The sequence below is a fragment of the Pristiophorus japonicus genome, chromosome 1 (genome assembly GCF_044704955.1).
Source record: "Pristiophorus japonicus isolate sPriJap1 chromosome 1, sPriJap1.hap1, whole genome shotgun sequence".
In the NCBI taxonomy this organism is placed as follows: Eukaryota; Metazoa; Chordata; class Chondrichthyes; family Pristiophoridae; genus Pristiophorus; species Pristiophorus japonicus.
The window spans coordinates 475604213-475613207 of NC_091977.1; the positions used below are offsets into that span (position 1 = coordinate 475604213).

Sequence of the window (8995 nt, forward strand, 5' to 3'; positions counted from 1 at the left end):
AAAGAAAGTGCTGGCTCTTTACATGCATTGCTGCTCAAAGGCACTCCCTGCTGACACACACATGCAAGTGTTCAAGCAAAACGGCGAAGGCACTGTCCTGTGCCTCAGCTGCAACATGTTCAGCTGAAAACTGCTCGTCATATTATGAGCTCTGCCTTTAGCGAATTGCCACTTACCACGCACATACTTACTTCAAAAGAATGCGCACTGCTTCAAGACGGAGTGCAACCAACCACCTAAGGACGACTTTGCTTTGCTTTGTTTTCGACTGCACTGCTCCGCTCCCCACCTGTCAATCGAAGGGAAGCGGCAGAGGTGCCTATCTTTGGTGATTCTCTGCCGCGTGCCTTTCAATGCTGCCCGTCCTGTGTACTTCCTGATGTCACAGCTATTTTTCACAGCCTGGGCCGGCGGTGCAATGGATAACGCGTCTGACTACGGATTAGAAGATTGCAGGTTCGGCTCCTACCTGGCTCGAGCATTTTTGCAATCTTTGCATTCTGGCTTTGGATGCCACGGAAGCGAACATAGTTGGTCACATTCTCCAGTTACTAAGCTGGCAAGTGTCTTCTTAGCGCAGTAGGCAGCGTGTCAGTCTCAGAATCTGAAGGTCCTGAGTTCGATCCTTAGAGAAGGCATTGATACTTGCATAGAAGTTTTTCCTTCTTTCATTTCAGCTGCATTCATGCAAAAATCGGAAAGTTTTGCTGCGACAGCACACCAAAGGATTTGATGTCCCTCAGCCTGCGGTGACCTTCAGAAGCAGATGGGCTCACACCACACCTGACACAACTCTTGCGTCTGAACAATTACCCGAGCCAAAAGAAAAGTGGAGAATGCGGGCATTTATCCCGCTACCTCTCACATGCAAAGCGAGCACTCTACCATTTGAGCTAATTCCCCATTCACGTCTGGCATTAGCTCCCAGTTTGCATCTGACTAGCCCCTTATCACTTGCCTCCTTGCTATTCCACGACCAGCAGAAATCTCCTGCTTCAGGTTGGCCTGCTCACTGAACACTTTCAATGCTTTGCTCCAATCGACGTTACTGAGCAATAGCAGGCGAGCAAGGGCAGGACTGGAAGCCATGGATATGGTGAAAGACGCCGAGAAGAGCTCGAGCCTGCGCAAGGGAAGCGACTTGAGCGCAACGTCGCAGCCGCCACGAGCGAGAGGGAGCAGGCGAAAGCCCTTTCTGACTGATGGACAGATGACTTCTATTGCCTGAGGCTTTGCCTGAAAGAAAGTGCTGGCTCTTTACATGCATTGCTGCTCAAAGGCACTCCCTGCTGACACACACATGCAAGTGTTCAAGCAAAACGGCGAAGGCACTGTCCTGTGCCTCAGCTGCAACATGTTCAGCTGCAAACTGCTCGTCATATTATGAGCTCTGCCTTTAGCGAATTGCCACTTACCACGCACATACTTACTTCAAAAGAATGCGCACTGCTTCAAGACGGAGTGCAACCAACCACCTAAGGACGACTTTGCTTTGCTTTGTTTTCGACTGCACTGCTCCGCTCCCCACCTGTCAATCGAAGGGAAGCGGCAGAGGTGCCTATCTTTGGTGATTCTCTGCCGCATGCCTTTCAATGCTGCCCGTCTTGTGTACTTCCTGATGTCGCAGCTATTTTTCACAGCCTGGGCCGGCGGCGCAATGGATACCGCGTCTGACTACGGATTAGAAGATTGCAGGTTCGGCTCCTACCTGGCTCGAGCATTTTTGCAATCTTTGCATTCTGGCTTTGGATGCCACGGAAGCGAACATAGTTGGTCACATTCTCCAGTTACTCAGCTGACAAGTGTCTTCTTAGTGCAGTAGGCAGCGTGTCAGTCTCATAATCTGAAGGTCCTGAGTTCGATCCTTAGAGAAGGCGTTGATACTTGCATAGAAGTTTTTCCTTCTTTCATTTCAGCTGCATTCATGCAAAAATCGGAAAGTTTTGCTGAGACAGCACACCAAAGGATTTGATGTCCCTCAACCTGCGGTGACCTTCAGAAGCAGATGGGCTCACACCACACCTGACACAACTCTTGCGTCTGAACAATTACCCGAGCCAAAAGAAAAGTGGAGAATGCGGGCATTGATCCCGCTACCTCTCACATGCAAAGCGAGCGCTCTACCATTTGAGCTAATTCCCCATTCACGTCTGGCATTAGCTCCCAGTTTGCATCTGACTAGCCCCTTATCACTTGCCTCCTCGCTATTCCACGACCAGCAGAAATCTCCTGCTTCAGGTTGGCCTGCTCACTGAACACTTTCAATGCTTTGCTCCAATCGACGTTACTGAGCAAATAGCAGGCGAGCAAGGGCAGGACTGGAAGCCATGGATATGGTGAAAGACGCCGAGAAGAGCTCGAGCCTGCGCAAGGGAAGCGACTTGAGCGCAACGTCGCAGCCGCCACGAGCGTGAGGGAGCAGGCGAGAGCCCTTTCTGACTGATGGACAGATGACTTCTATTGCCTGAGGCTTTGCCTGAAAGAAAGTGCTGGCTCTTTACATGCATTGCTGCTCAAAGGCACTCCCTGCTGACACACACATGCAAGTGTTCAAGCAAAACGGCGAAGGCACTGTCCTGTGCCTCAGCTGCAACATGTTCAGCTGCAAACTGCTCGTCATATTATGAGCTCTGCCTTTAGCGAATTGCCACTTACCACGCACATACTTACTTCAAAAGAATGCGCACTGCTTCAAGACGGAGTGCAACCAACCACCTAAGGACGACTTTGCTTTGCTTTGTTTTCGACTGCACTGCTCCGCTCCCCACCTGTCAATCGAAGGGAAGCGGCAGAGGTGCCTATCTTTGGTGATTCTCTGCCGCATGCCTTTCAATGCTGCCCGTCCTGTGTACTTCCTGATGTCGCAGCTATTTTTCACAGCCTGGGCCGGCGGCGCAATGGATAACGCGTCTGACTACGGATTAGAAGATTGCAGGTTCGGCTCCTACCTGGCTCGAGCATTTTTGCAATCTTTGCATTCTGGCTTTGGATGCCACGGAAGCGAACATAGTTGGTCACATTCTCCAGTTACTCAGCTGACAAGTGTCTTCTTAGCGCAGTAGGCAGCGTGTCAGTCTCATAATCTGAAGGTCCTGAGTTTGATCCTTAGAGAAGGCGTTGATACTTGCATAGAAGTTTTTCCTTCTTTCATTTCAGCTGCATTCATGCAAAAATCGGAAAGTTTTGCTGCGACAGCACACCAAAGGATTTGATGTCCCTCAGCCTGCGGTGACCTTCAGAAGCAGATGGGCTCACACCACACCTGACACAACTCTTGCGTCTGAACAATTACCCGAGCCAAAAGAAAAGTGGAGAATGCGGGCATTGATCCCGCTACCTCTCACATGCAAAGCGAGCGCTCTACCATTTGAGCTAATTCCCCATTCACGTCTGGCATTAGCTCCCAGTTTGCATCTGACTAGCCCCTTATCACTTGCCTCCTCGCTATTCCACGACCAGCAGAAATCTCCTGCTTCAGGTTGGCCTGCTCACTGAACACTTTCAATGCTTTGCTCCAATCGACGTTACTGAGCAAATAGCAGGCGAGCAAGGGCAGGACTGGAAGCCATGGATATGGTGAAAGACGCCGAGAAGAGCTCGAGCCTGCGCAAGGGAAGCGACTTGAGCGCAACGTCGCAGCCGCCACGAGCGAGAGGGAGCAGGCGAGAGCCCTTTCTGACTGATGGACAGATGACTTCTATTGCCTGAGGCTTTGCCTGAAAGAAAGTGCTGGCTCTTTACATGCATTGCTGCTCAAAGGCACTCCCTGCTGACACACACATGCAAGTGTTCAAGCAAAACGGCGAAGGCACTGTCCTGTGCCTCAGCTGCAACATGTTCAGCTGCAAACTGCTCGTCATATTATGAGCTCTGCCTTTAGCGAATTGCCACTTACCACGCACATACTTACTTCAAAAGAATGCGCACTGCTTCAAGACGGAGTGCAACCAACCACCTAAGGACGACTTTGCTTTGCTTTGTTTTCGACTGCACTGCTCCGCTCCCCACCTGTCAATCGAAGGGAAGCGGCAGAGGTGCCTATCTTTGGTGATTCTCTGCCGCATGCCTTTCAATGCTGCCCGTCTTGTGTACTTCCTGATGTCGCAGCTATTTTTCACAGCCTGGGCCGGCGGCGCAATGGATACCGCGTCTGACTACGGATTAGAAGATTGCAGGTTCGGCTCCTACCTGGCTCGAGCATTTTTGCAATCTTTGCATTCTGGCTTTGGATGCCACGGAAGCGAACATAGTTGGTCACATTCTCCAGTTACTCAGCTGACAAGTGTCTTCTTAGTGCAGTAGGCAGCGTGTCAGTCTCATAATCTGAAGGTCCTGAGTTCGATCCTTAGAGAAGGCGTTGATACTTGCATAGAAGTTTTTCCTTCTTTCATTTCAGCTGCATTCATGCAAAAATCGGAAAGTTTTGCTGCGACAGCACACCAAAGGATTTGATGTCCCTCAGCCTGCGGTGACCTTCAGAAGCAGATGGGCTCACACCACACCTGACACAACTCTTGCGTCTGAACAATTACCCGAGCCAAAAGAAAAGTGGAGAATGCGGGCATTGATCCCGCTACCTCTCACATGCAAAGCGAGCGCTCTACCATTTGAGCTAATTCCCCATTCATGTCTGGCATTAGCTCCCAGTTTGCATCTGACTAGCCCCTTATCACTTGCCTCCTCGCTATTCCACGACCAGCAGAAATCTCCTGCTTCAGGTTGGCCTGCTCACTGAACACTTTCAATGCTTTGCTCCAATCGACGTTACTGAGCAAATAGCAGGCGAGCAAGGGCAGGACTGGAAGCCATGGATATGGTGAAAGACGCCGAGAAGAGCTCGAGCCTGCGCAAGGGAAGCGACTTGAGCGCAACGTCGCAGCCGCCACGAGCGTGAGGGAGCAGGCGAGAGCCCTTTCTGACTGATGGACAGATGACTTCTATTGCCTGAGGCTTTGCCTGAAAGAAAGTGCTGGCTCTTTACATGCATTGCTGCTCAAAGGCACTCCCTGCTGACACACACATGCAAGTGTTCAAGCAAAACGGCGAAGGCACTGTCCTGTGCCTCAGCTGCAACATGTTCAGCTGAAAACTGCTCGTCATATTATGAGCTCTGCCTTTAGCGAATTGCCACTTACCACGCACATACTTACTTCAAAAGAATGCGCACTGCTTCAAGACGGAGTGCAACCAACCACCTAAGGACGACTTTGCTTTGCTTTGTTTTCGACTGCACTGCTCCGCTCCCCACCTGTCAATCGAAGGGAAGCGGCAGAGGTGCCTATCTTTGGTGATTCTCTGCCGCGTGCCTTTCAATGCTGCCCGTCCTGTGTACTTCCTGATGTCGCAGCTATTTTTCACAGCCTGGGCCGGCGGTGCAATGGATAACGCGTCTGACTACGGATTAGAAGATTGCAGGTTCGGCTCCTACCTGGCTCGAGCATTTTTGCAATCTTTGCATTCTGGCTTTGGATGCCACGGAAGCGAACATAGTTGGTCACATTCTCCAGTTACTCAGCTGACAAGTGTCTTCTTAGTGCAGTAGGCAGCGTGTCAGTCTCATAATCTGAAGGTCCTGAGTTCGATCCTTAGAGAAGGCGTTGATACTTGCATAGAAGTTTTTCCTTCTTTCATTTCAGCTGCATTCATGCAAAAATCGGAAAGTTTTGCTGCGACAGCACACCAAAGGATTTGATGTCCCTCAGCCTGCGGTGACCTTCAGAAGCAGATGGGCTCACACCACACCTGACACAACTCTTGCGTCTGAACAATTACCCGAGCCAAAAGAAAAGTGGAGAATGCGGGCATTGATCCCGCTACCTCTCACATGCAAAGCGAGCGCTCTACCATTTGAGCTAATTCCCCATTCATGTCTGGCATTAGCTCCCAGTTTGCATCTGACTAGCCCCTTATCACTTGCCTCCTCGCTATTCCACGACCAGCAGAAATCTCCTGCTTCAGGTTGGCCTGCTCACTGAACACTTTCAATGCTTTGCTCCAATCGACGTTACTGAGCAATAGCAGGCGAGCAAGGGCAGGACTGGAAGCCATGGATATGGTGAAAGACGCCGAGAAGAGCTCGAGCCTGCGCAAGGGAAGCGACTTGAGCGCAACGTCGCAGCCGCCACGAGCGAGAGGGAGCAGGCGAGAGCCCTTTCTGACTGATGGACAGATGACTTCTATTGCCTGAGGCTTTGCCTGAAAGAAAGTGCTGGCTCTTTACATGCATTGCTGCTCAAAGGCACTCCCTGCTGACACACACATGCAAGTGTTCAAGCAAAACGGCGAAGGCACTGTCCTGTGCCTCAGCTGCAACATGTTCAGCTGCAAACTGCTCGTCATATTATGAGCTCTGCCTTTAGCGAATTGCCACTTACCACGCACATACTTACTTCAAAAGAATGCGCACTGCTTCAAGACGGAGTGCAACCAACCACCTAAGGACGACTTTGCTTTGCTTTGTTTTCGACTGCACTGCTCCGCTCCCCACCTGTCAATCGAAGGGAAGCGGCAGAGGTGCCTATCTTTGGTGATTCTCTGCCGCATGCCTTTCAATGCTGCCCGTCCTGTGTACTTCCTGATGTCGCAGCTATTTTTCACAGCCTGGGCCGGCGGCGCAATGGATAACGCGTCTGACTACGGATTAGAAGATTGCAGGTTCGGCTCCTACCTGGCTCGAGCATTTTTGCAATCTTTGCATTCTGGCTTTGGATGCCACGGAAGCGAACATAGTTGGTCACATTCTCCAGTTACTCAGCTGACAAGTGTCTTCTTAGCGCAGTAGGCAGCGTGTCAGTCTCATAATCTGAAGGTCCTGAGTTTGATCCTTAGAGAAGGCGTTGATACTTGCATAGAAGTTTTTCCTTCTTTCATTTCAGCTGCATTCATGCAAAAATCGGAAAGTTTTGCTGCGACAGCACACCAAAGGATTTGATGTCCCTCAGCCTGCGGTGACCTTCAGAAGCAGATGGGCTCACACCACACCTGACACAACTCTTGCGTCTGAACAATTACCCGAGCCAAAAGAAAAGTGGAGAATGCGGGCATTGATCCCGCTACCTCTCACATGCAAAGCGAGCGCTCTACCATTTGAGCTAATTCCCCATTCACGTCTGGCATTAGCTCCCAGTTTGCATCTGACTAGCCCCTTATCACTTGCCTCCTCGCTATTCCACGACCAGCAGAAATCTCCTGCTTCAGGTTGGCCTGCTCACTGAACACTTTCAATGCTTTGCTCCAATCGACGTTACTGAGCAAATAGCAGGCGAGCAAGGGCAGGACTGGAAGCCATGGATATGGTGAAAGACGCCGAGAAGAGCTCGAGCCTGCGCAAGGGAAGCGACTTGAGCGCAACGTCGCAGCCGCCACGAGCGAGAGGGAGCAGGCGAGAGCCCTTTCTGACTGATGGACAGATGACTTCTATTGCCTGAGGCTTTGCCTGAAAGAAAGTGCTGGCTCTTTACATGCATTGCTGCTCAAAGGCACTCCCTGCTGACACACACATGCAAGTGTTCAAGCAAAACGGCGAAGGCACTGTCCTGTGCCTCAGCTGCAACATGTTCAGCTGAAAACTGCTCGTCATATTATGAGCTCTGCCTTTAGCGAATTGCCACTTACCACGCACATACTTACTTCAAAAGAATGCGCACTGCTTCAAGACGGAGTGCAACCAACCACCTAAGGACGACTTTGCTTTGCTTTGTTTTCGACTGCACTGCTCCGCTCCCCACCTGTCAATCGAAGGGAAGCGGCAGAGGTGCCTATCTTTGGTGATTCTCTGCCGCGTGCCTTTCAATGCTGCCCGTCCTGTGTACTTCCTGATGTCGCAGCTATTTTTCACAGCCTGGGCCGGCGGTGCAATGGATAACGCGTCTGACTACGGATTAGAAGATTGCAGGTTCGGCTCCTACCTGGCTCGAGCATTTTTGCAATCTTTGCATTCTGGCTTTGGATGCCACGGAAGCGAACATAGTTGGTCACATTCTCCAGTTACTAAGCTGGCAAGTGTCTTCTTAGCGCAGTAGGCAGCGTGTCAGTCTCAGAATCTGAAGGTCCTGAGCTCGATCCTTAGAGAAGGCATTGATACTTGCATAGAAGTTTTTCCTTCTTTCATTTCAGCTGCATTCATGCAAAAATCGGAAAGTTTTGCTGCGACAGCACACCAAAGGATTTGATGTCCCTCAGCCTGCGGTGACCTTCAGAAGCAGATGGGCTCACACCACACCTGACACAACTCTTGCGTCTGAACAATTACCCGAGCCAAAAGAAAAGTGGAGAATGCGGACATTGATCCCGCTACCTCTCACATGCAAAGCGAGCGCTCTACCATTTGAGTTAATTCCCCATTCATGTCTGGCATTAGCTCCCAGTTTGCATCTGACTAGCCCCTTATCACTTGCCTCCTCGCTATTCCACGACCAGCAGAAATCTCCTGCTTCAGGTTGGCCTGCTCACTGAACACTTTCAATGCTTTGCTCCAATCGACGTTACTGAGCAATAGCAGGCGAGCAAGGGCAGGACTGGAAGCCATGGATATGGTGAAAGACGCCGAGAAGAGCTCGAGCCTGCGCAAGGGAAGCGACTTGAGCGCAACGTCGCAGCCGCCACGAGCGAGAGGGAGCAGGCGAAAGCCCTTTCTGACTGATGGACAGATGACTTCTATTGCCTGAGGCTTTGCCTGAAAGAAAGTGCTGGCTCTTTACATGCATTGCTGCTCAAAGGCACTCCCTGCTGACACACACATGCAAGTGTTCAAGCAAAACGGCGAAGGCACTGTCCTGTGCCTCAGCTGCAACATGTTCAGCTGCAAACTGCTCGTCATATTATGAGCTCTGCCTTTAGCGAATTGCCACTTACCACGCACATACTTACTTCAAAAGAATGCGCACTGCTTCAAGACGGAGTGCAACCAACCACCTAAGGACGACTTTGCTTTGCTTTGTTTTCGACTGCACTGCTCCGCTCCCCACCTGTCAATCGAAGGGAAGCGGCAGAGGTG

General features: G+C 50.9%; 1 non-coding gene across 1 annotated transcript; it reads left to right on the plus strand.

Annotated features, from left to right (window-relative positions):
• Positions 1–565: 565 nt before the first annotated feature.
• trnal-cag (transfer RNA leucine (anticodon CAG)) lies at positions 566–638 on the plus strand. The gene has a single exon. It is a non-coding gene; the product is annotated as a tRNA-Leu (tRNA).
• Positions 639–8995: the final 8357 nt, after the last annotated feature.